Source organism: Stegodyphus dumicola, chromosome 1, assembly GCF_044657685.1.
Source record: "Stegodyphus dumicola isolate Sdum_Otavi_A_Nest chromosome 1, ASM4465768v1".
Taxonomy (NCBI): domain Eukaryota; kingdom Metazoa; phylum Arthropoda; class Arachnida; order Araneae; family Eresidae; genus Stegodyphus; species Stegodyphus dumicola.
Genome location: NC_140768.1, coordinates 135399534 through 135426473, shown reverse-complemented (window position 1 = coordinate 135426473; position 26940 = coordinate 135399534). Strand labels below are relative to the sequence as shown.

Sequence of the window (26940 nt, the reverse complement as noted above, 5' to 3'; positions counted from 1 at the left end):
TACTCTAAATTATTCGATGCTGTATACTGCAAACCTTGTTACAGTACAACCCCAATTATCCGAACTCCGACTATCTGAATCGCTGATTATCCGAATCACTTTCAGAATTTCAGATTTATTGAGAATCAACTGAAGGGAAAGGAGAAAAAAGAGAAAGAAGCTCAAGAGAAGGAAAAGGAAGAGACAGCAGAAGATGAGGATGACATGTCACTTGAGCAATTAAGAAATATTCTTTTGAAAATTCCTGGATGTTCAGAAGTTAGTGCTGAGGATACAGCAAAATGGATGGTGTGATTCATCAGACTCTAGGTTTTCAAGTTCTAAATGATGATGAACTTATTGAAAGTGTGAGAGAATAAAGTGTCTAGAAAGGTAATGTCGAAGTTGAAGCAGACACAGGGCCATCAACTAGTGAAGCGTTTGACGGCCTTGAAACTGCATTAAGTGGATGGAGCATCAGCCCGAATGCGACCACATGCAACTTCTCATTGCCAGCGGATGGGCGGCTTGGCTGTCCGAAAACGTATGAAGACAGTCGAACAACTTCCTTAGACTGAGGCGTTCAGCAAGCAATGGCTTTTAGTAGTTGTAAGTACTGTACAGTACGCCATATAACATGGACGTAAAAGTGTTGTCTTTTCACTTAATCAAAACCTCTTTTTCTTAAAAAATACTTTTTTCAACCAAATTTCAACATACAGTTGTAGGGTTTATATTTATTTTAACTAACATTTATTTTAAGTTTAAACTATCTTCCCTGTCAAGCCTTACTTTCCCCTGGAACTGCCAATGCCAGAGTATGTAAATTTTAGTAGAACGCGCAAGGATTCAAATTATCAGCGGAAGTATTCTGTTAAATAGAAAGGAAACGAGTTCGAAGTGTGCTGTTCGTACTCCACGAGCGCGGAGGTAGTTAGACAGAAATTGAAGAACCCCGCGTTTCGGTCTGTGTGCTTGCCTTGGAGAATTGTTAATCGTTCAACATGATATTCAAAGTTTGCTGAAATAGCAGCGGCATTGTAAAACGCGGTGAGGTCAGTTACTTTTAGAGAGCCTCGTAGTTAGAGTCTTGTTATTATTTCTTTTCAGGTTCTTATTTTTATTTTACCGCCGGGTCGGCGTAGTTTGTGAGCGACAAGAGCATGCATTTGTAACTTCTTAAGTTGAATAAAAAGGGACTTAAACCGTTAGCAAGACTCTGTCATTTTTCCAGTTTCAACAGTCACCTCTTGGTTGCGTGCAAGTTGGAGGCGCGCAACTCTACATTGGCGCCCGAACACTTATTGAACTGAAATGGCCGAAAATCGGATGGAAGCCGCGGGATAACACCAAGAAATGGCAAGCCAATTGGAAGGATTTGGATACCTGGTCCAGACTTTGAAAGCGTCAATCAAGCCAAACGTCAATTTCGACGAAAAAAATTCGGTGGCGATATTTCTAGAAGGCCTAGAAAATCACTTTCAGCTGTCCCTGTGCCTGAAAGACAAAAAGTTGCCATCGCCACATCCGCACTAAGACGACAGGCCGCGCTATGGCGGAAGAATATAGGCAAATTTTTATTAGGGGAATTTGGAAGCCAGACATATACATTTGAAAATTTCAAAAAATCGTTAGTAAAGGCCTTCCCCATAGTGAAAGATCGAGCAAGGCTGGAAGCCGAACTATATAGTTTCTATCAACGGGATATAGAAGAGTTGACGGACTTTATCTTGCGAAAAATTAAGCTGACGGATATGCTGTATGGGAAGAAACCCGACGCGGAGATTATTGAAATAATCTTACCAAGATTGTTACCTGCTGTTCAAGACTACTTCGAAATTAGATACCCAAGCACATTGCAGGAGCTCTTCGAATTGGCGGTGAAGTTTCAAAATCGCAGAATAGCGGAAAAAGCTAGAGGGGCAACGTATTCTCAAAGTACCCGAAGGAAATTTTCAAATGAGGAAACCAGAAATGCAAACCGCTTTTATGGGGGAAAGAGCTATCAAGCTAACTCATCCAACCTCGAAGGTCAAGGCCCAAAAAGAAAATTCGAAAACAAACATCCGCGTACCCAGAAGGCAGAACTTGAAAGGAAACCTTTAAACGAGTAGAGGGGCCTGTGAAAGCGAGGGTCCAGACCCCGGAAGTTTTAAAAAAACCCTCAAAAACACATTTAAATACGGTCATCGTAAAAAACTCACATCTACCAATTACACAAGTCCTGGTTGGCGATGTACGAGTAGAAGCCCTCATCGATACAGGAGCAGAAGGAAATTTTATGAGCGAAACATTCTTTAAAAAGAATTTTTATAGGGTACGATTATTTAAAACCAAAAATACGGAAATTATAGCGGCGCAAGGAAAAACCTGTCACTTCATCTGGAAATTATCATTAAACATACAGGTAAAAGAGGAAAGCCTCAAAGTATTAATTTTTGTAGTGAAGAATCTGCAAAATCCTCTTATTTTAGGTATGGAGTTTTTAAGGGCCGCGAGGGCCAAGCTGAATTTTCAAGACAGTTCCGTGGTGCTGGAGATGGACCAGAGGGTGGTGGAACCTGTGGAGAAACCGCAAGTTGACCTTAGCCATCTGAATGACCATGAAAGTCAAGCCATCCAGCAAGTGGTGAGTAATTTTTCTAACTTGTTTTCAGAAAAGCCTGGTAGTTGCCAAATAGTTACGCATCAGATACAATTAAATGCCGAAAAACCTTGTAGGACTAAACCTTATCGTTATGACAAACAAAAAGACGTAATCATCGAAAAACATATTCAGGAGATGTTAAAGAATAAAATAATAACGCCCATAAATAGTGAGTACGCGAGTCCAGTCGTACTATGTAGGAAAAAGAACGAGTTTCCTCCTTCGGATAAAAGGGCTTGGAGCTTTGCTATCGATTACAGAAAACTAAATAGTATTACTAAATTCCCAGTTTACCCTTTGCCGGTTATAGAGGAAATTATTAGAAAGATTAAATCTACAAGATACATGTCTACTTTGGACTTAACGTCTGGCTACTATCAAATAGCTATGAGACCCGAAGACATACATAAAACCGCGTTTATAACAAAATCGGGCACTTATGCATTTTTACGCATGCCCTTTGGGTTGTGTGGGGCCCCATCAACATTCCAGAGAGCTATGGACATTGTTCTAAAGCCTGTCCTAGGAAAATCGACTTTAATCTATCTAGATGATATAATTATAACGAGTAGTACGTTGGAACAACACATTAAAGATCTAGAAGAAGTTTTAAATTATTAAAAGAGGCCGGTCTTACAATTAACGCCTCAAAATGCAAGTTCCAACTAAAGACCTTAAATATCTCGGTTATGAAATTTCGCAAAAGGGTATAGAAACGCAAGATTCAAAAATAAAAGCAATCGAGAATTTTCCACCGCCAAGAAACTTTCTTCTTTCCTTGGGTTATGTTCTTACTATCGGTCTTTCATAAAAGATTTCGCTAATATTGTTGAACCACTCTTAGTAATCAAAAGAAAGAGAAGTAAATTTACGTGGACAGCGGAAGCAAATACAGCATTTGAAAGATTAAAAGAAGCGCTCATCAATGCCCCTGTTTTAAAATTCCCGGAGGGGGACGAAAACCTGGAAATTGCAGCAGATGCGTCGGACTATGCGGTTGGTGCGGTTCTTATGCAAAATAGCCATCCTTTGGCATTTTTTAGTAAAACGTTGAATCAGACACAAAGGAATTATACAGCTACAGAAAGAGAAACATTAGCCGTATTAATGGCTGTACACAAATTTCGAGTTTATTTCGGCAAAGCGCCAGTAACAATCTTTTCGGATCATGCGGCTGTTGGTAGACTTTACTCGGCGAAAAACCTAACGCCCAGGTTAATAAGATGGGCTTTAAAACTCCAAGAATATAATCTCAGAATAAAATATAAACCGGGTAAGGAAAACAATGTAGCTGACGCACTTTCTCGTATAAAACTGGACGATGAAGGAAATGAACTTAAATGCGCTGTGTTGACTTCAAAAATTTTAGATTCTAGAGATACGATTATCACTGAACTGAAAGCTGATCCTGAATTTGGAAATATCTATGCATATTTGAAAGACCCCGAAAGCTTTGAGCACACAGATATCAATGCGATAAGAAATAGAGCAGAAAACTATGAAATAATAGATAATTTATTATTTTATACGAAAACAACAAACGAAAATCTCGAGTACAAACCAGTCATCCCAGCCTCGCTTCGATTAAGCATTTTGAAGGAATTACACGACGCGAAAACAGCGGGTCATTTAGGGGTCAGAAAGACTTTAAAAAGGGTACGCGAGGCGGTATATTTCCCGCAATTATACAAAATAGTAACTGCGTATGTCAAGTCCTGCAATCAATGTCAGTTAATAAATGATATTAATTACAGCCCGGCCGGGTACTCAAATAGCATTCGCGCTACATTTCCGAATGAAATTTTAGGCATAGATCTTCTTGGTCCCTTCCCTCAGAGCGAGTTAAATAAAAATCGTTTTCTTTTAGTAATAGTAGATCATTTTTCAAAATGGACAGAAATTGTTCCACTTAAACGCGCGTCAGCCAAAACAGTCGCAGATGCATTCTTACACAGATACATTTTAAAATACTGTGCACCGATAAAAGTCATTAGCGATAACCGAAAACAATTCATTAGTCAAATATTTGAAAACATATGCACTGGACTTGGCATACGCCATATCAAAATGGTTCCGTATAGACCACAGGCAAACATAGCAGAAAGAGTGAATAAAAACATAGTAAAAATAATTCGCAGTTACGTTAGCACACATCACAAGCGCTGGGATGGCTACATAAATGAATTAGCTTATGCTTTAAGAACGGCAAATGACGATACTACGGGGAAAACCCCAGCAGAATTATTTTTAGGCAGAAAGTTAATTACGCCTTTAGATAAATTATTCTTTGTGCAACAAAGAGAGCAAGAGTTTAAACAGAAAGATGTGCAAAAACTTATTGATCAGGCGCTTAAAAGCTCGGATACGGCAAGAAATAAGCAAAACGTGTATTACGATAGAAAACGCCGTGAAGCATATTTTGCTGTTGGATAAAGCGTTGGATAAGTTGGGGATAAAGCGGAAATTTTCTTTATCAAGTGCCCCACACAATTTTACTGCAAAGCTAGCTCCAAAATTTGAAGGACCCTATGTAATTCAGGAAATCAAAGGAGTCGTATTGTACCTTAAGAACGAGAGAGGGGAGATCTGTAAAGCAAGTCCCGACCAGGTGAAAAAATACTATAATCCAAATGATTTTGAAATCCTTAAAAGTTTCTTGTAGGACTCAAGTCTAAAAGAAGTAGAAGGTCCAGAAATAACAACAACTGTTCCACCACCCAAGAAGCAGAGAACTGAAGAGAGACCTAGGCCTTCTACAACCCAGACGACGGTACCAAAAAGAAAAAATGAAAACTTTCAAACTCCAGCATTTAAGAAAAACAAGAATGCAGATCCACCGCGTAAAGAAACCTTGGTAAAGAGGAAAACACCACCTACAACGTATCGCAGTAGAAATTATACATCAAGGAGAACGCTCCCAGGGCCAGAGAGTCAGGTGCAAGCAAGGCCGGCGTTCCGGAAACTGAAACGGCAGCAGGAGGAACGAAAATACCAGGAACAACAGAAGAAATTCAAGGACTCCATACCGGAGGATGTCAAGACCAGCCGTCCAATGGAAAAACGAAAACGACAACAACCCGACGATTACTCCGCCAAGAGGCCAGCATGCAGAGGACGCAAAAGAAAAACTAATGTGGACGACACTCGGAGGTCAGTAAGGAGAAGATTGACGTCCATGAAACCTATAACATGGGAACAATTTTGCCAGAAAAGAATGACGGAGTTTCAATCATCGAAAACTCAAAGATAAGTTAAAATCTTCTATAATTTTTTTTTTCTTTTGTTCCGAAATGTTATGCATAAGTACGAAGTTCTATGTTTTGACGAAAGTCACTATGTCTCGGTTGAGACTTAGTTTTGTTTTACTTTATTTAGCTAAGGCAAAAGTATTATTTTCTTTAAGTATAAAATCTAAGAACAACCAGTTTCTGTTGGTCGAAAGACTAATTCTGTTATGTTAAAGCCAAAATTTGGCCGAAGATAAAAATAACTTCGTATTCTTGTATTAATAACAACTTTAGTTTCAGTGCCGCCAGCTTGGCGAAGAATGAGTAAAGTAAAAATTTATTTTCTCTTATTCATTTTATGGTAAATTGTAAAAATCATATGTATTAAAATTTTGTAAATGTACGTAAATACTTGAATGTTATGTAAAAGTAGAATTTAGTCTAGAAGCATAAAATTTTAGATGCTAAAAGTAAAATGCTGAAAAGCAATGAATTCAAAATTTAAGTATTAAACTGTAGATAAAATCATGCTTTAGAGCTAAAGCCTGCATGTCTAAAGATGAATAAGGGGGAAGTTAGAATGAATGTGTTTTGTAGGGTTCTCCACCTACACTTGAATTTTAAGAATGTTAAAGTAGCTCATCGAGTTGTAGAATGTCGAGTAAGGTGTGTCTATTTCGTCGTTGAATTCTAAAAAATCATGGTGGTTAGGGGAAGAGTTGTAAGACTAAAACACGAATATTCCCATTTGACACCACACATGGTGGAGAGCCAGGGTAAAGTTAAATTAATGTTTGAATAATTGAATGAATGTGAATTAAGCAGTAACTAAGGAAAACGAATCGTTCAAAAACAAAAATTTATTCAGTGTCAAGAAAGTGTAAATTATAATGTATTTAGAAAGATACTGATACTTATTCCTTCCAGGTGCTGGAAGGAAAAGAACAAGATTGATTGATGAAGTCCAGGAAAAGTTGCTGTAAGAAGAGAGATTTATAAGTATCGACAGAAATTTAGTATACAATTTGTTACATACGATTTTTTTTTTTTTTTTTTTTTTTTTTTTTTTGTGTGTGTGTGTAAACGATGCTCTTGAGAGTTAGTTCAGAATTATAGAAACTTACAACAGGTCGTTTGTAAGACCTGCTTCCAAGTTTTCCAAATTCTGGCAGCGGCAAATGTAGGGTTTATATTTATCTTAACTAACATTTATTTTAAGTTTAAACTATGTTTCCTGTCAAGCCTTACTTTCCCCTGGAACTGCCAATGCCAGAGTATGTAAATTTTAGTAGAACGCGCAAGGATTCAAATTATCAGCGGAAGTATTCTGTTAAATAGAAAGGAAACGAGTTCGAAGTGTGCTGTTCGTACTTCACGAGCGCGGAGGTAGTTAGACAGAAATTGAAGAACCCCGCGTTTCGGCCTGTATGCTTGCCTTGGAGTATTGTTAATCGTTCAACGTGATATTCAAAGTTTGCTGAATTAGCAGCGGCATTGTAAAACGCGGTGAGGTCAGTTACTTTTAGAGAGCCTCGTAGTTAGAGTCTTGTTATTATTTCTTTTCAGGTTCTTATTTTTATTTTACCGCCGAGTCGGCGTAGTTTGTGAGCGTCAAGAGCACGCAATTGTAACTTCTTAAGTTGAATAAAAAAGGGACTTAAACCGTTAGCAAGACTCTGTCATTTTTCCAGTTTCAACAGTCACCTCTTGGTTGCATGCAATTTGGAGGCGCGCAACTCTACACAGTAATTAATTAAAGTGTACGTATAGCCTTTCTTCGGAAAAAAAAATCAATTATCCGAATTTTAAATTTTCCGAATGGAATCCAGTCCCAATTGATTCGGATAATTGGAGTTTTACTGTAGTTTCTTTGATCGTAATTGGCGTTCAGATGTTATAGACTAGAAAAATTTAACTGTGAGAATAAAACCCGCAGTTCTTACAAATCACATGTGGAAGTGAGCGTTATATATGAAACATAGAAAAAAATGACTGTTGATAAAAATCTCGAAGAAAAAAATTCCATACGATACAAATTTTTGCAAAATAGTTTTAGAACGGTAATGTTGCTTTCATTTTTGCTGTCAAAACTGTGTTAGCTTTTCGTGAGTATAGTGAAGCTATAAATACTAGTTATAATAACAATTTTTTATTGCAAGTTAATTTATTAAGTAAATATGACAATGTTATGTAAGAGGTTTATGAAATACCAGGAAGAAGTAGACGATATTTGAGTCCTAATATATAAAATGAATTAATTCAAAGTGCTGGTCACAGCTTGGAACAAATTTTGGTGAACTAAGTAAATGCATCTCTCTTTTATTCCTTATTATTAGACGCTACTCAAGATAGATCCAAGACGGATTAAATGAGTGTCGTTTTAAGACATGTTCATATTGCAAGAGATGTTAATTCAGAACCCATAAATTTTATAACTAAAGAAACATTTCTCGGGCCCAATGCTGTGAAAGATCATTCTTCTGGAGGGCTAAAAGAACTCATCCTCAATTTCTTGAATGTCAATCATATCACAAAAATTGAGGTTAGTCAATCAAAAAGAGAAACGGTAAGAAGCGCTGCAGGTAAAAAAAAAAATTTAAAAAAAAAATCGAGTTCATTGTTAGTTGCGTATTTACGCATAAAGTATTAAATTAAATAAATTTTGCTTAAAATATTTTAGAAAACTAATATATGTCTACATGAAGCTACGCAGTGTTTAAATAACGCTTGCATCATTACACACACACACACAAAAAAAAAAAAAAAAAAAAAGCCTGCGAAAGAAATTTGAGCTTATTTTGACAGAACCCGAACAAATGGTCGAAAAATAGGATAGTACTTCAGAATAATTTCTAAACAATAAACAAAATAATTTTGTTAAGCTGGCCTTCAGCTTAACATAAAAACATAACCATTCAAGAATTTGGAAACTTAATGTTAAAAAAATGCAATTCATTGGAAAGGGACTTCTGTAAAATGCATACTGTTTTTTTTTTTTTTTTTTTTTTTTTTATGATTCTTGTAACCGTTGCTACAGTAGAAAAATCGTTTCCAAAACTAAAAATCATTAAATATTACACAGGAAAATACGATTTGACAACCACGGTTAAACCATCTTTCGCTTCTTGCCATCGAGCATAAAGAAGCAAGTAAATTAGACCGGAAAAATACGTATAATGGGGCTCTTTTGCTTTAACAAAAGCACGCAAACGACCACTTTGATTATGTATTCCATAAATTCATTTATAATTGCGAATGTAACTTCATAAGTGCTTTTTCCTTCTTTTTATTTTAATTATGTTTATTAAGATTGTTTCTGTGCGGTTTTAATGATAATAATTTTGTTTAAAGTCGTCTTGAATTGCTTAAAAACACTAAATAAAACTCATTATTTGACTAAAATGGATTTTCAGTGCATTATTCTCAATGCTAATATGTCATTTTGTATGTAATTAATATATATATAAAACTGTATATATATATATATATATACATAATATAATGCATAAGTAAAAGCAAGTATATAACTATATATCTATAAATATATATAAACATTTATAAATAAGAAGAAAAATATTATACCGTCTTGAAAAATTCTTTAAATTGGATTTGAGAAAAGAAACTATTAAATTTTCTAACAAAGTGAGATGTAAATTAAAAGAAAAATGCTTTAAAAGTTTCTTTTGAATAATTTTTAATAAGTTTTTTAAAGAATTCTTAAAAAATATTAAGTGAATGCACGCTATTTTTTTTTATATTTTAATGCTTCAAATCAAAGGTAGATAAAGAAAGAATCGCTCTAGATTAAAGAATCACTCTAGTATATATAATTTAAAACACCTTACCTATATGAGCTTAACCCTTAAACGATTTGAAGCATTAACATACAAATAACTAATTCGCATAGTCACTTAAAAATTTTTAAAAAGTTATTCGAAAATTTATTAAAACTTTTTCTTAAAAAATTCGTTTCAATTTACATGTTACTTTGCTATAAAATTTAATAGTTTCTTTTTTTTTTTTTTTTTTTTTTTAATTCACTGTAAAGAATTTTCTCAGGATTGTATAATCTTTTTTTCTTATTTATAAATTTAAAGTTTTTGTTAAATTAAAACTTAAGTTACTTTAGAGCTTTATTTTTAAATTTGTTTCGTTTTAGTCTTTTTCTAAACTTCAAGCCTGTTTGTTTTTCAAAATTTGCATATAGCTTTGTTACCTCCGATTTTGGGTTAAAAAGTTTGCTTATGGATCCTCCCCCCAAACTATTAGATTACTTTTGTATGTTTTATTTTTAAATTCGATGTACTCTAAATATGCTTTAAAATTTGTCTATTATTTCGCAATTCTTTTTAAATTTGTCTATGTTTTCGATGCTATAAATTTTGCAATTTTGACACTGTTGTTTCGTCCTGGATTACTTAGGTTTTTTTAAGACTCTTTTTTAATTTAAAATTTTTAACTTTAATTTGTATCTTTGTCCGCTTAGAAACAGGCCACTGTCTGTATGCGGGCCCTAATACGAATACTCTTTAAAGTACCTAGAGCACAGCAAAATAAGAATTACATGGAATTTAATTAAAATTCACGTTTTGAAGTGAATGAATATGGAATATGTTCAGCAAAATATGTAGGTATAAGTTTCAGCGGGATGAGGTAAGATTCCAAATATAGCAATGAATTTTTAGCGATTTTTTTTTTGTCATATTTACTGCAAACAAAGAATATTGAGAAAAGCTGGTTAAATTCGATATTTTTTAATTTCAAAATTTTTCTTTAAGAAAGCATATAGAATAAACGTTTAAAATAACTTATCTCTCGACTTTGAAAGAGCTCTTGAGTAATAATGAAGCGGGATGATGGGAGCCAGGAATTCGCATGTGCTCCCATTTTGGAGAATAAGATTCCCTAACTCTGGCGTAATACTATTCTGTCTTTCACATCACAGTATTTCAATCAGATTGTCTGTTGACAAATTAGGGAACCACAGGAAGCCTTCACCATCTTTACAATATGAAATGAAGCTCTATCTTGTTAAAATACCATATTTCCCAAATATTTTTCCCACAATTCTTATTGCATCAATTATAAAAGATTTTTTAATTTTCAAGTACTGTACAATTTTATAAAAATAAAGCTTTTTTGAAAATGTACACACGTAAAGTTCATTAAAATATAAGTTTCCATATGCACGTAAACTTCTTTAAAATAACTCTATTTATATAAAACAACATAAACTGAAAACCATGTTTTTATTTCTCTAGATCAATTGAGTGAAAAAGTCGATAAAGAGAAGTATATCAGTTTTGAATGAGATTTCGGCTCATATTTGAAGCATATGTTCCGAACACACCTTTAATAAACAAAACTAAATTGCTACTGATACCTTTAATAAACAAACAGAATTGACAGCTCTCTTTAGATTTTTATATCCCAAAAGTGTATAGCAAACAGTTTCACTGTAATGAAGAATTATGTTAATAAATATAGACATAAACATATCATCATGTTCTCTTTACTTTTAAACGTGCCAATATTTAACTTCCCGAGAAGTGTATTAAGAAATAATTGAAGTGATTTCTTGATACCGACAACGCCTGTTGAATAATACCTTAGCAAATAAGATTTTTTTTTTTTATGCATAATGAGATCCAGATTTTATTCCCTACATAAACTTTCGAAGGTAATGTGAACGACAGATGACTAGAATGCTGCGATCGGTGATGAAATCTCACTTCAGGTAAATCTGAAATAATACACGTCGTGAAATTTTCTATCGGTGATAAGTTTTCTTTGCAATAAAGACTTAAACTAATTAAGAACTAAACCTTATTAAGGAAATTATTTGAGTAAACACGAAAAGACGAATGGATTCTTGGAGAAAAATTCAGTACTGTTAGAAGAAGCATCGGAAAGACAGCGCTCGCAAAGAAAAACCTGTTAGATAAAATGATCGAAATTAAACCCTTTCTAAAAATTCAAATTCGGTAGAACATTTCAAAATATATGTGAGATAAAATATTTATATCATTAAATCTAATAATTGAAATAAGAGACATCTAATGTGACAGAGAATAAAAGAAATTTCTGGCAGAGATTGTGATGAGAACGTAACTTCTTATGAAAACAGGATGATAATTTTATATGGTGATATGATATGATGATAGTAATGATATTAAAGCTAATTCCGTCAAAGCAGATATTGCAGAGAGAATAGTAAAATTCTTGATAGTTTAAATTAATCTGGAGCCATTTTGTCATAATCTACAATATAAAACGAGACGAATGATTGAAAATTGTATAAAGCTAAGAACAAAAATGAACAAAATCAATATTAAAACGTCTTATGTTGATAAATATATGTTTAAACTTTTTTGTTTCAGTGCAATTGCTGATATTAGAATTAAAACAGACGATTCGAAGTTTGTGAAGTGCTTGAAGTATTCATTTTGCATATTTCGTCATTTTGTCTTTGTATTTCACATTTTTTCTTTGATCTCACAGGCGATATACTTTACCAACGCTCTAATAGCATTTGTAAATGTTGTCACGACAACTATAGCACTTATTCTACGGTTTACTTTATCTAAAAAATTAAATCGATTAAAACGTATAAGTTTGTATATTTCTCAAATGCAGATATGCGATGAGGGCAGAGATGTGTTATGGATAGCTATCTGGACAGCAGTTACCAATGTGGTGCACATTGCAATTATGAGTTTTGGTTACAAATCGATGATAAGATATGGTACAAACGGTTTTCTTCTACCAAAATCTTCTTCTGCAGAGGCAGTGACTATAGTGACTGTGTTTTACGTGATAACACTGATATCCTGCATACTCCTTCCTGTGAACAATTTTGCGATATACTACACCATAATGTGCTGTAGAATGAAACATATAATCCGTAAATTTCTCAAAAACTTGAAAAAACGTCAGAATATTTTTTGCAAAAGACGTTATCAATTTTACAGTTCCTTCAAACGCAGAGTTCTCTGGATTGATAATGAATTGTCTTTCCTCGCTTTCCTTACAACTTTGTACAATGCCTCTATGATGTACTTCAGTCTTACCATTGTCATGCACCCAGAAAAGTATCCTTATTTTTCAACTCGTGTCTCAATACTGAGTCTGTTTGGCACAAGCTTCACATCTTTCTTGTTGATGACCATATCGGCTTCGTTGCTTTTCGAAGCATCTGCAGAAGTTGCCAATGTTAGTCAAGTGATTCCTGAGGACAGAATATGCTGGACAATCTACGGACAAAGACTTCGCGCGTGTGCCGACAAGGAAATTGTTCTAACGATTTGGAAGATAGTGCCGATTAAACGAAGTTTTATTCTAGGAACTATTGGAACAACAATAACTTACGTCGTTCTTTTAGATAGTATAAGAAATGAAGTGTTTTAAAGCAAATTTATTGCAAGCGCCTTTTAAATGACATGGCGGAAGATTAAATATCAATATTTAGTCAAGACGTTTATATACTTACATATTTAATTAAATTCATTTTTTGAGGATAATGTAGGGAAGGTTAGCATATTTATTTAAAAATACTGCATGATCATTCACGTTTTGAAAACCATAAATAATAGCATGAATAAGCGTAATGTATATTGATAAATATTCTTAATCGATATGCATGTCCTAGCAAATTTTTACAAAGACATTATTCTTCTCAAACTTACGTACTGCCTATTGCTTGACATTTTAAATTTTGATTTTATGCAACCATGAGAAACATTACTTTTCTTTTATGGAATAAAAGCTTCTTCGGCGAAGAAAAGTTGCTAAATACGAAGTTGTTTCTTTCTTTCTTTCTTTTTTTTTTTTTTTTTTTTTTTTTTTTTTTTTTTTTTTAATAGCAGATTGCATGATTACCAAAATGAGCGACCGAATGATTAATTCGTGATATTACAAGCTATTGTGAGGCTGTACAGCAACACAATTTTTTTTTAAAAATTATATATTTAAACGTCAGTGCGGATATAGCCTATATAATCGTCTCGACTGAAATTATTTGGTACCTTAAACACTCTGAGTTTTAAACTACAATTAAATAATATATATAATTAATTAAAGAGCTTTCATTGCAAAAGAATAATAAAGCCCACTTATTAAAGCGTCGCCAAATAAACCTTTGGCTATATCTGAAATGTGAAACTTTTGACGATGAAGTGCAGTGGACGCTTTAACGAGAAACTAATCTCAAAACATTTAAGAAACAACGGTATGGCACACTTACGTTATGTATAATTTAATCAAGGTAAGTAGCTTAGATACAAAACTAAGCAAAATAGGAACGAACTTGAATGGTTTTGATATTTATCTTTTACAAATCTGTATGTAATACTTCTGTAATCTATTCTTTCCAATATAACATATTTCATTACCAGAATATATAAATTATTTAATTTGGCTTTCTTAGTTTGTGATCGTAGAAAAATTTTGACTCGTTTCCAAATAAAAAAATAATTGTTCCCGCCACAACTATTGCAAAAACTGCTCATATTTAATCTTTAAACTCTTATAATACTGGAACGTTTGCAAGCGACTTCCTAGATAAGTATTGTTTTTAGAATGCATTCAATTTTTAACATCGCCTCATTAGTTATTAAATGTATATTCTTACATATAATTCCAACATCATCAACTGATGCTTCTAAAAAAACCAGTTGAATATTCTTGATATTTAATATTCATTAAAAGTTTCTTCGATTTGAATTTCTTCTGCGTGGATTCAATACTACTCAGTCGGCTTATATTCGAAAATAGTATTTAGTTGTATTTTCCATATATTTGGTGCAAAGCCTCATGGTTTCGGCGACAGTGATTTTTGCTTATTTCTGAGTATAAGTAACATAATAAAATGTGAGCGCTACAGCTGAAATGTAAAGTGTTAGCACTTTCTAAAATAAGTATAAGCTATTTTTCACTACTTTAGCGTGAAGTTGATAGAGTGTTAAATACATAGCGAAATTCACTGGGAAAAAAATATATCCGAGCAATTTTAAACTACCCACGGAATGTTATTTAAAAAACAAAAGACAGCATTAAATGTAATTAAATTAGGAATAACTTTATTTATCAATACATGTGAGTTTGACTCATTAACTATGTTTGCAGAATTACTACACACAAGTTTATTTTCATATCTCGATATATTGAATAACTTGGAAATATGCATCTTTTTTGGTATTGTTTCATTCTACAGTATTATTTTTAGCTAATCCGGCATGACTAATTTCTCGAATGTGTCGGATTTTCTAATCTTGACTGTACTTGAAATTTTCGAACACTTTCTTTTGTTGCGTGCCCCATTTAAGTGCTGCATATAGTAATGCAGGTTTTAAAACGTATTTTGTATAAGAGTACCTTGTTTTATAATGAAATGTTAAATTTTACTTAATGATAGCCTTAAGTAGGCTGTGATGAAACTTAGTGTTTGAATAAGTTTGTCGAAACATCGTCCAAAAGCAAGCTTGCTATCCAAAGCGACGCGAAAACATGCTGCTTCATTTTTCTATAAAATTTATTATTCGAGAGCATTGTTAGCTCAGAAGGGCTATTAGTCTCGAAATGGCATTTTGCATCGAATCACTATACAGTGGTGGCCAAAAATGTGGACACTTTTGAAAATTTTTATGTTTTTGAACTTTGTATGCTTATAGAAAACGTTACGTTTCACAAAATGCAAACTTGTATATATCATTTTGTAAGGATCTTAAGTTTTACTAACGTTTATTTTATTTTAAATCTTTACTATCACTTCTTATTTTCTACTTCCGGCCAGAATTAAAAGCGTTAACTTATTTATGCAAAATTTGTCTGGCGAACGCCAAGTACTTAAGTTGTGGCTTTTTGCCAAGCAAGAGAGAGGAAGGAGTTAGTCGAAGCAGGCCGCTTGCCTTAGAAGTTTTACTCGGTTGCTGTTTGCCTTCCAGGCCAGAGGTTTAATCCTCGTGATAATTTTAAACGTATTGTAGAGTTAACAGTTCTCTGTACTACATACGGCTTCCTGTTAATATCCGGCCAATCTTACACGTAGGCCCTTGTTGATTATTCCAAAGTTAAGTTAGAGTTTAGTTAAATATTTTTATATTCTTACGTTCAGACCACAAGTAGTTGGTCTCTGTATTCCGAAGTACGGAAATTATTGTAAAGAGTGAAAAATAAAGGGTTTTGTATACCCTTCCTGTGTATCCTGTCTACTTCCCACATTTATTGAACATAGCTTTTGTAAGTTCCCTGTTCCGAGTCAGGGTGTTTGCATGTTCCCAAAGAAAGTAAGACGGAACATTGAACCTGATAATTTTAAAGAGAATTTATTACTGAATTCAATACAAAACACAAAATTCAATTATTTGCAATACAAAAAAAGTTAAACGATAATAGTTATCGATATACATTACATAGTGATGATTGCAGTGAGTTATCAGTACTTAGTAGGGTACCCTTTATTTTTGATTACAACTTCACATCGATGTTTCATTGAGCTGACAAGACTTTTAAGCTCTTCTTTCGTTATTACATGATGCCAGGAAACAATTATAGCCTCAATTAGTTCACTTTTATTTGACGGGCGCCTCATTCGGACAAGAGTTTTCAAACAGTGCCACAAATTTTCGATAGGATTGAGGTCAGGACTGTTTCCTGGCCATGACAACAATTTAATGCTCTTTGTACGAAACCACTCTTTCGATATTTTGACCGTGTGGCAAGGAGCAGAATCCTGCTGAAAAATAAACGAAGCATTGTTGGGAAAGAGATCTCTGATGGAAGGTAGACGTTTTGGTTCTAGAATAGTGTCAATGTATTTTCTGGCATTCCGTGTCCCATCGATGACATGAAGGTGACCAATACCATCTGCCGACATGCATGACCAAATCATAACACTAACTGGGTTCTTCACAGTTGCTTGAATGCAGTCAGGATGTAGCTCTTCTTCTATTCTACGTCTTACATATTTTCACCCATCACTACCGAATAACGATATCTTAGTTTCATCACTCCATATAACTTGTGACCACTGATCATCTGTCCAATTAATGTGTTCCTTTGCCCACTGTAGTCTTTTTTTTTTCGTTGCTGAAAATTAAGATAAGGGTTTTTTCGTGGAATTCTACCTCTCAGTCCAACATCTGTTAATCTTCTCCTGATTGTTCTTGAACTGACAGAAACACCAACATCATTCAGATCACTTCTGATGGCCGCTGATGACATTTTTCTATCTTGGAGACATAGTCTTTTTATTCTTCTGTCATCAATAGATGTGGTGCACCTTTTTCGGCTTTTTCCTTCTTTGTTTTTTATTGAATTTGTCTCCTGATATCGTAAACAAAACTTTCGGACTCCAGATGTAGTCACTGAACCACCCACCTGTCTTGCAATTTCAGCATAGGAAAGACCACTTTCTCATAACACAATAATATTACATCTCTTTCTAGGTGTCCAATCTACTCTTTTATTTGATGTCATTGCTTCTTGACTAAATATTAAAAATTTTTACAAAAATTCCTACTTGTAATTGCAGTGTATGAGAAATAGGTCCTCCTTCTACAGAACAAAGCAAAATAATGAATTGTTTCAAGCGTAAACATGATGTCAGCTTCTACTGGCAGTTACTAAGATTTGTTTGGTTCTCAGAACAAGAACAGTGATTGGCCAGGAAACAAACCACTTCATAACTGTGTTTTTTTTTTTTTTTTTTTTATTTATATTAAAGTACATATAACTTTTTTGTATTGCAAATAATTGAAATTTGTGTTTTGTATTGAATTCAGTAATAAATTCTCTTTAAAATGATATATACAAGTTTGCATTTTGCGAAACGTAACATTTTCTCTAAGCATACAAAGTTCAAAAACATAAAAATTTCCAAAAGTGTCCACAATTTTGGCCACCACTGTATTAACGGCTATATCACTTTTCAAATTGTTGCCACCAAATATTATCAACCCGTATTATATTTAAACAAATTTAATAATGAAGAATTTGCATGAATGTTTGTATGTTTTTCGCATTGTAAAATACATAGAGCCATTAAATTCTGAATAACGTAGTACTCCACTCGAGTATGTTCACCTGGAAGCTCGAATCTTGAATTTCCAATTTCTTTTATTATCTATTTTATATTTTTAAACTTTAACGAATTTTTGATTAAGAAACTTAACGATTTCAGAGCGAGCAGTGGCAACACACTGTACGGAATAAAATATTTTTATCTCCAGCGCGCAAGACTGACTATTGCAATTCTAAAGATACGTTTTTTTTTAAATATTTTTAGCCCAAAGGCTCTCAAAATGTGTATGTATGTGTAAATGAAATAAACGCCCCTCTGTACGCCCTTTGTATTATAACGCCCCTTTGTAATGTAAAATTTGAAAGCATTTAGATTTATTATTACTTCTGATTTCTGTCTTCTAAAAATTCTAGCAATTGATTTCTAAATACTAACAGTTATTCTACATTCAGGAAACCAGTCTTCAAGAATATGCAGCTAATTTTACGAAAGATTTTGACTAATAAAAACATATTATAAACATATATTATTATTAAAGTATACATTTGTAGTTTGTTTAAAGATAGCTATATCATCAATAAACGAGTCCAGTTGAACTGTTGGGTCACAAGATATCTCAGCTATATAAATGCCATTAAATAAACATGAAGCACGTAATAGAACTTTGACGGATTTCAGCACAAATTCGTCTTCTAGTATATTAATTATTTCCAGAATTAAAGATTTTATCAGAAAGATGCGATGCAACTAATTTAATAGTAAATTCCGGAAAAATGAATTTGATTAGTTTACCAAATTAGTCAAATTATTCCAACCGTTTGCACTGAATTAGGCTTTATATAATACAGTCTTCATTATTTAATGTCTAAGAAAATCGCTCTTGTTGGAAGCTTGATATTACAACCTTCGGTAATAAAATTCATTATTCTTAGAATTCATTATTCTTAGAAACTGGTTAGCAGTATTATTTTGCTTTTTTCATAAGACAATATAGAGTGCAATAGGTGAGTGCTTTCAATAAAATTTAAGGTAAATTTTTCAGCAAGCTTTGATAGTGCAGATAGTAAAGTGGTGGAATAAAGTTTATACGGAAATATACTACTCAGTCGGTCAGTCAGTGGTTTTTTCTTTTGGGAAAGTAAAATATCTATCCATGCTGAAGGATAATAATTAAATTTCAGTATTAATTTCATAATTTTGCTAATACAATTCGTGTTTTTATGAGATTAAGGGTACAAATGTTTTATTTTTAATCTTCTTTTCACCATTCGCTTTTTTTTTTTTTTTTTTTTTTTTTTTTTTTTGAGTTATATAGTTTTTTTAATAGTAATGATTACTTAAGATGGTGCAATAATTTGGACCACATTCCTTACGATACATATTTACTACGATGCTAATATGCAGTTATTGTAGGGTGCAGAATTCTCGGTGAAGGTGTCCTTTTGTATGTTTCGGTGTATCAGCTGAGAACTTTGCTTTTTCTAGGCTATTAGAAACTATTTGAGGAAGTGTTATGTAATTTTAATAGACATTAATTATAAGAATAATTTATAATATCTTATTTATTTAAATTTTTAATTGGCTGAACTTGTCTCCAAATACTTATATAAATTTATAAAGCAAATAATAATTATATTATTAGCATAGAGTTGAAATAATAAGATTGCAAATCTAAGGTACGATTCTGTGAAACAAAGAAAAAGAACATGAAAGAACATTCTAGAATTTAAAAAAACGACTTTTAATAAATGCTTACCTTTTTTTGAAGACGTAGAATGCGGGGTTCCCCTCTAATGAATATGGAACCTTCGAGAATAGAGACTAGATTGAATTTATGGTAAAGAGGAATTTCCCTTGCCATGGGAGAGAGGCCGTGGACACAACTCGTTGCTATTTTTGGCTATGGCGACGGATCCAATAGAAATAAATATCTCCATTTGACGAAGAGGAGAGAATTAAATGAACGGACAACAAATGGTAGTGGACGGAGAAAGCGAAAAGTTGGAGTAAGGCTCAAAATACCTCCCATTTGGACAAGTTTAGATTAGAAGGACAGGAAATTTAAAATTTACTAAACACATTTTTGGTTAATATTTTATTTTTATTTTGGTTAAAAGGAAAAGAGAATCTGGCTTTTCAGCTGTTTTCAGATTTTCCTCTTGCCCAACGTGCACTTTGAGTCTGAGACCACTGGACTAGATTAGATCCAACAGTTATTAATTTGCGACTAGTTAACTACGAGGTTAAGACATTGAGTTTAATACAGTTAACATAAGACAGAGGAGAAACATGCCAAAGTAAAACATAAAATTTGGCAAAGCAACAAACATCCGTTTGGCCAAAATTCAGTCAAGACACCGTCGATTTCGAGGACAAACACGTACGCTGCGCACGAAAAAAAAAAAGGAGGGGGGCAGTTCTATTTCTCTCGTTCTACTGGGCCGATTGACGAAATTCAACTTGGGTTTTTCTTGTCTCGAAAGCGCGACTTAGGATATGTATTAGATTTATATATAGCATTGTTCTAATATAGGTACTTTGACACAAAAACGGACTTTTTCTAAAATAACATAACAATATATTTCCATACTTCACTTCTATGACTCAAATTACGCCAAACTACCAAGTTTTGTAAAAATCACACGAGTAGTTTTTAAAAAAATTAGCTCCCAAAATTTTAGCTCCTCAATGTTAATTAAGTTTGGTATATATTTATTAATCTTTCTTTTTTTTATTAAACTAATTTGATTCTTTCTTTCATATTTCGAAATTTAGGTTTATTTCAAATAATATTCGCTCATTTTTTATGATTTATTTTTAAATTTGTATTTTTAAATAACTTTTATAAATGTTTATAAATGTTTTTATAAATGTAAGAGGGTAAAAGACCATGAAATGAGACGGTGATCATCGTAGTAAGATTATATGGAAATATTTCGAGGTATGTTCTTTTATTTCTGAGTAACCATAATATTACATTAATATATTCCTATAATTTATGTTTAATAAAATTCCTTTAAGTATATCTAGAAACTGTCTTTGATGCGAAAACTCACTGGCCTCCCAACTAGGTTACAATGCTGGAAGTATTAAATACTATACGATCAAAGTAAATTGAATTATAGGTTAACAATTACTAATTATTATACCACTTATATGTTATAATGTATTTCTCCCGCCTTCTTAGCATGCCTTCGTAATGTAGTGGTCTGCCCGCTGGGCGCATATTCCAGAGGTCCGTGGTTCGATTCCCGGCGAGGGCTTTGCTCATTTTTCAAGTGTCTTGCTTCCAAATAACCTAATAGCTCTACAGTGGCGTCCGAACTAAAAAGGGGTGGTGGATGATGATTCTCCACACCCAAGATTTGGGCGATTGGGTCCCCTAAAAACTCCAGTCGCCCTTTTAAAGGGAGAGTATATAAGGTATTTCTTCCGCCTTCTTAGCATGCCTTCGTGGTGTAGTGGTCTGCACACTCGGTGCGTATTCCAGAGGTCCGTAGTTCAATTCCCGGCGAGGGCGTTGCTAATTTTTCATCTCCTTCTTAAAAAAAAAACAAAAACAAAAAAAAAACACCTAATGTCTCTACAACGTAAGAACAAAGCACTTTTTATGTTCTTTCACGATCATTATATTTTTAATTAATTATATTTTTATATTAACAAAGTTAAATTATTTGTAATTAGAACGTCACAACTCAAAATATGCCCATAACAGAAGACCTGTTAAGAGTCAAGTAAATTTTATTAACTTTCGCTGCATGATGTATCTTCAATATTTGATCCCTTCAGAAATTTAGTTCCTTTTCCTTGTTTGAATAACCTTTTTCTTGTACTGTTAATCTTAATTTCATTTTGGAGCCTGTTTTAATTGCGTCACACTTATATCACTACCATAACTAAAGCTAAATCGAGCAGCTTGGCAACAGTTTCATGGGCTGATCGAGAATCAGTCGGATTACATCAAACAAAAACGCAGATGTTACCAGTATGGTATTACTTAAGGCTTATCCATAACTAGAGTTGAATCGCGCTGCTAGGCGACAGTTTCACGGTTTACAGATAATACGTAAGTACCAGTTTTTTCCTCTTTTTTGCTGTTTAAAATGTTTGTGAACTTTGACCAATTGGCTGCTTTAATTGTTTGAAACATTGAAGCAAAATTTGTGCTTATATCCAAAGTAAGACAAATTGCATTGTGACCTGATTACAATGAGGTCAATGTGTGAATGTGAAATAAGTAATTGTTATTGAAAATTTTATAATAGTATTGATTTGGTTTGTTATGGAAGAGTGCTCAAGGGCTATCTTCCTAAGGGAAAGGATGCCTTCCTGGAAAACTTTTCAAGGGAAACGGGCTCGTATACGCGTTATGCATGGGGAAAATCACGAAAGCGCCCATGCAAGCTGCCCATTTACTGGGATTTGAATCCCGGACCGAATTACAAGTGTTCAAAGACGATGATTAGTGGGTTTTTTCCCTAGGGGATTAAAAACTCTTCAAAAGTGTAAATAAATTGATCATCCTTTTGCCATGCTACGACGTAAGCAAACTATACTCACATGACGGTAAAACTAAAGTTTTGAAAGTTCTGAAGAGACATTCAGTTGATACATTCAGTTCTCAAGAGACATTCAGCCCTTTGGAACTTTGCGGTTATACTGGCTTTCAGCAGGAAATTAAAGTCCTGCTCTTGCCAGTTCCTGATGTGATCCCATGTGGGGCCTGACAGAGTAGAAACCTGAAAGAAATTTTCTCTCGTGGAGGTAGAAGTGTGCTGGAGCGTGGCCTTCGAGATAACATGGCCTGGTTAGCTGCGAGTGACGTCACGAAAGGCGTCTGATCCTTCCGTGACTTTCTTTGCTTCAGATTTGAATACGAGCGTTTCGTTCGATGTTTAGAGTGTTTGGTTTTTAATAATGCATAATAATTAAATTTCCAGAGACTTGAATGGAAAACGTATATAAAAGGTCGTATATTCATTTGCAGTTAAGATTAATAACTTAAATATTATTTTTTAAGAAGTATTAACGAAATTTTCTACGCCATGTTTTAGGTTATCTTGTGCACTTTTTTTACACTGTATTGTAATAATTTGTTAGGATACACTCAAAAAAGAAAGTTTTGAAATAAGTAAATAAAAAGGCTGTTATTTATTAACATAAAAATATCTTTACAGTTTGAGAAGGAGAGGAATGAAAAGATTTAGAAATATAAATAATTCACTAACAAAAGTAAATATAATTTAGCAAATTAAATGACATAAAAAATTATTTTTCCTTAAAACTATAAATATTTCAGAGCTTTTAAACATTATGCAAATGCATTTTTAATTCATTTAAATTACTATTTAATAAAATGAATAGCAGGTCAAAAGCCACAGAAAAGATTTAAATCCCCAATTTTTAAATTAAATAAATTACAATTTTGCTGCACCATTACAGAAAACGAATAATTTTCACATATTTATATGTTATCTATAACAATAATTATAATAATATTTACATTATTACTTATATGTAGATGCATAATAAATAATATATTTACAAATAAAAGCCATCCATGTAATGTTTCACGAAAGCGTAAAATCAATAAATTTGCCAACGAAAACCGCAAAACAACTATACAATTAACAAACCATCATTTCTGTCTAATTAGCAAATACTGTGCAAACTGTACTAGTATACTGAAGCAATAATTAATCGCAATTGATAATTTATTTTGAAAAATTATGAAGTATTATTAAATAATAAGGAAACAGCAAAAGGATTAATAAATTTAAATGTAAAAGATACATTATTTAAAATATATTTGTACTGCATCATATTTAGTACACTATTTTTAAAAAATAAAACAATGTCATTTACATACTCATATCGTTTCATCACGTATTCTTGACTTTTTTAAGTTTCCTTTCATCGATTTTTGTATGCATATTATTTTGAAGAACTTTAGTATAATTGTTTAAACAAATATTGAAATGGTGCTCATTATTTTTTTAATCTGCTAGAAAATGGAATTCCACACATTAAACAAGTTTCATGAACATCAAACATGTTAATGTTTTGTACATATATCTCGGTAAGTTTGACCAGTAAAGAATGTTGTTCAACTTCTTTACTGGTTCTTCTTTACTTTTAATTGGAACAACTTCATCTCCTAGATAAACTGCTATATCCATATGAAGCGATACAAAGATACTTTTCTCAATTTTAGGATGTGGATGAAAACTGAGCAATAAAATATAAATACCAGCAGCAGATTTGTGTAAAATAATATTTGAAGTATCTGAAATATTTAACTTATTCGGTAACATAGAAGAAAAATCCTCAATTGATGCTATTTGTCCTTTCTCAAAAATTCATTAAAAATATGCTTCTCCATCTTAGTTCTTTTTTCCTCCCTGCTCATTCTCTGAGGGGTTGGACTTTCAGATAAGTATTTTGGACAACCAGAAAAACTGCATGGGTAAGCATCGTTATTTAATTTAGGATGCCCTCTGCACATCTGAATAAAAGTACCTTCGTTTGTTAATAATCATAGCGAATAATATCAGCTTTTCGAAAATGTTTTTCACACACAACGCTGCGATCACTTGGAATAAAAATTTTCCTTGGAATTTTTTTGATCCATAAATCTCGTTTTACCGTATCTTTTTGAAATTTGAATACTTATTCATTGGTGAAATCGTAATTGGATTTGCATGCTGGAACGCAACATCTTGCAGGTATGATGAAGACAGCTCTACATAGACGTCGATCGTTATTCTTGTTAACAAATAAATTAACTAGTAATCTCAATTAAAAAACGAAAATATCCTTAACAACATTACTTAAATTTAGCAATAAAAAAGACACGAATAATAAAAAAATACAGCACGCAATCAACGTAATAAGAAGTCTTCGCTTGCAGTGTCCACACAATGCAGTGCGAAGGGTGAAAGTTCAGACGCCTTACGTGACGTCAAATCACGTGATTCTGCAGCTGACCAGGCCATCGAAGGCCACGGCTGGAGAGAGAGAAAGAGAAAAAGAAGCACTTTGCTCCTGTACTGCTACATCTTGGATGGAATCCGCCAAGCAGGGGCCGGAGAAAGAAACTTCGGATGACCTGTGTAGGATAGCCCGAATACTAACTGTTCATTCGTCGGAGCCAGTCACATGGGAGGTCACCCTCCCAGAAACTGACCCCTATCGATGCTGCTTGAAAACCAGAAAACTGGAACTTAGAATTCTGAACTCAAGAGGTGGGCGGAGGTTTTTGTCTTCAGCCAAGATTTCGTAGATAAGAATGTCCGTGAAATTAGCGGGATTCACATTGATAATATTATTAAAAAAGTTGTTGTTTATTCTGCTGAGGTAGTCCTGAATAGTATCTATTTTCAAGTCGGAGTGGAGAGTCCTATTCCGAACATAGTAAGGAGCCTTTGTGATGATTCTTAGCACCTTATTTTGAAGCACTTGGAGTTTGGTAATTTCGTTTGCTTTGACATTCAGCCCGTTGCACGGGCGTCTTTTTATATGGGATGCTCGGCGGCGAACCTCCTGAGCGCCAAATGAACGGTATTCAGCCCCCGCCGTTCCTTCGCAGCGATAGGATTGCGGGCAGAGACGTCACCATCGAGATAGATAAGGCCTGCGCTCTGAAACGAAACTGGCTTGTGACGTCACGGTTAAGGGACCCTCAGCAAACTTTTTGTTGGCTTTTATAAGTTGTAATTTTTTATTCATTATGTTTTAAGAATTGAATTTATGTTTACTTTTGACACCTGAAGCATCATCCCTTGTAATAATTACTAACACTAGTAATATAAAAATTGTCAGCAAAATTTATGATTATTTATTTTAATTGGAAACTAATTTTATATGAAATAACTGTCCTAAGGGGTTAAAAGCATAACACTTATTTCATTACATAATATGTAGAATATCAAATGCAGAGTAAATTTGATTCTTGACAGAGTACTGTGTTCTTAAATTTAAATATCAATGTTTTTTGCAAATCATTAAATATCATTTTATCATGATAAAACTTAAATGCATATGTTTAGCTAACATAGCTTCTGTTCACTTTTATATATGTTATTATCATGTTTGTTGTGCAATACAAACCTTCTGAGAATGACAGAAAAGTTTCTAAAGTAATGTATGTAAGATTCATATTAAGGTAATTAAATTGCGAGACTTCAATTCAATGCAATTTTAAAATTCAATTCAAATTAAAATTTTAAAAGCAATTTTTTAAATTATCTTTTAAATTACAATCTTTAATTTGAGTACGTGGCACCACCAAAAGCTATGTAAGTTAAGTTAAAAACATTGCTTACATTATAAAGAAAAGTCTCGAACATGATGTTAGGATTTATATTTTCTTTTCATGTGGATATTAATAGAAAAAATATTTTCAGAACAGAGGTAACGCTTATAGTTAAATAGGTATGATGTAAATATTTGCAAGAAATTTCAGTTTCTAAAAGTTTTTAAGTATTTCGTATATTATTAAAATATTTTCAAAAAAAATTGTGTATAACTTTATTTAAAAAACTTTTTTTCCTGTCTTATTTGGAATTTTAATATTGATAGTCTTCAGAGCTATGTAATAAACATTATCTCAATTTAACTACAGATTCTGTCGAATAATTATGTAGCATTAAGAGGAAAACATTAACTGTAATACAGATTAACATACAATATGTAAGTAAGAAATAATTTTAAAACTAAACTATTTAGTAATTTATTACATTCAGAAAAATTTTCTGACTGATATAAGGCATTTAAATGTCAGTCTAAATATTAAGTAGTCTCTTGCATTCATTTGATGTTTTATAATCCTGCTACATTAATATGATAGATATAAAAAATATGCAATAATTATATAATGAGAGATAACATGTGTTCCCACTGGCAAACATTTTGTTAAAGTAGTGGGTGAAACAAAAAAATTTGATGCGGTGATGAGAATCAACGAGAGACACAAAGACAGTGCAGAAAAATCAAAGTAAAAATTTTAGCTACTTGAATTTTAAAACCAATTTTTCGTCAAGGAAATGATTTGCTTTTAAAAGCACCAC

At 33.0% G+C, this 26940-nt stretch overlaps 1 long non-coding RNA gene across 2 annotated transcripts in view; it reads right to left on the bottom strand.

Annotated features, from left to right (window-relative positions):
- Nucleotides 1–20156, bottom strand: part of LOC146999255 (uncharacterized) — a 61441-nt gene extending 41285 nt beyond the window's left edge. Inside the window, exon 1 of one of the 2 annotated variants that reach the window (XR_015042249.1) lies at nt 19629–20156. This is a non-coding gene — a long non-coding RNA (uncharacterized LOC146999255). The remainder of the gene's footprint in view (nt 1–19628) is intronic. The other variant, XR_015042245.1, reaches the window with a different exon arrangement.
- Nucleotides 20157–26940: the final 6784 nt, after the last annotated feature.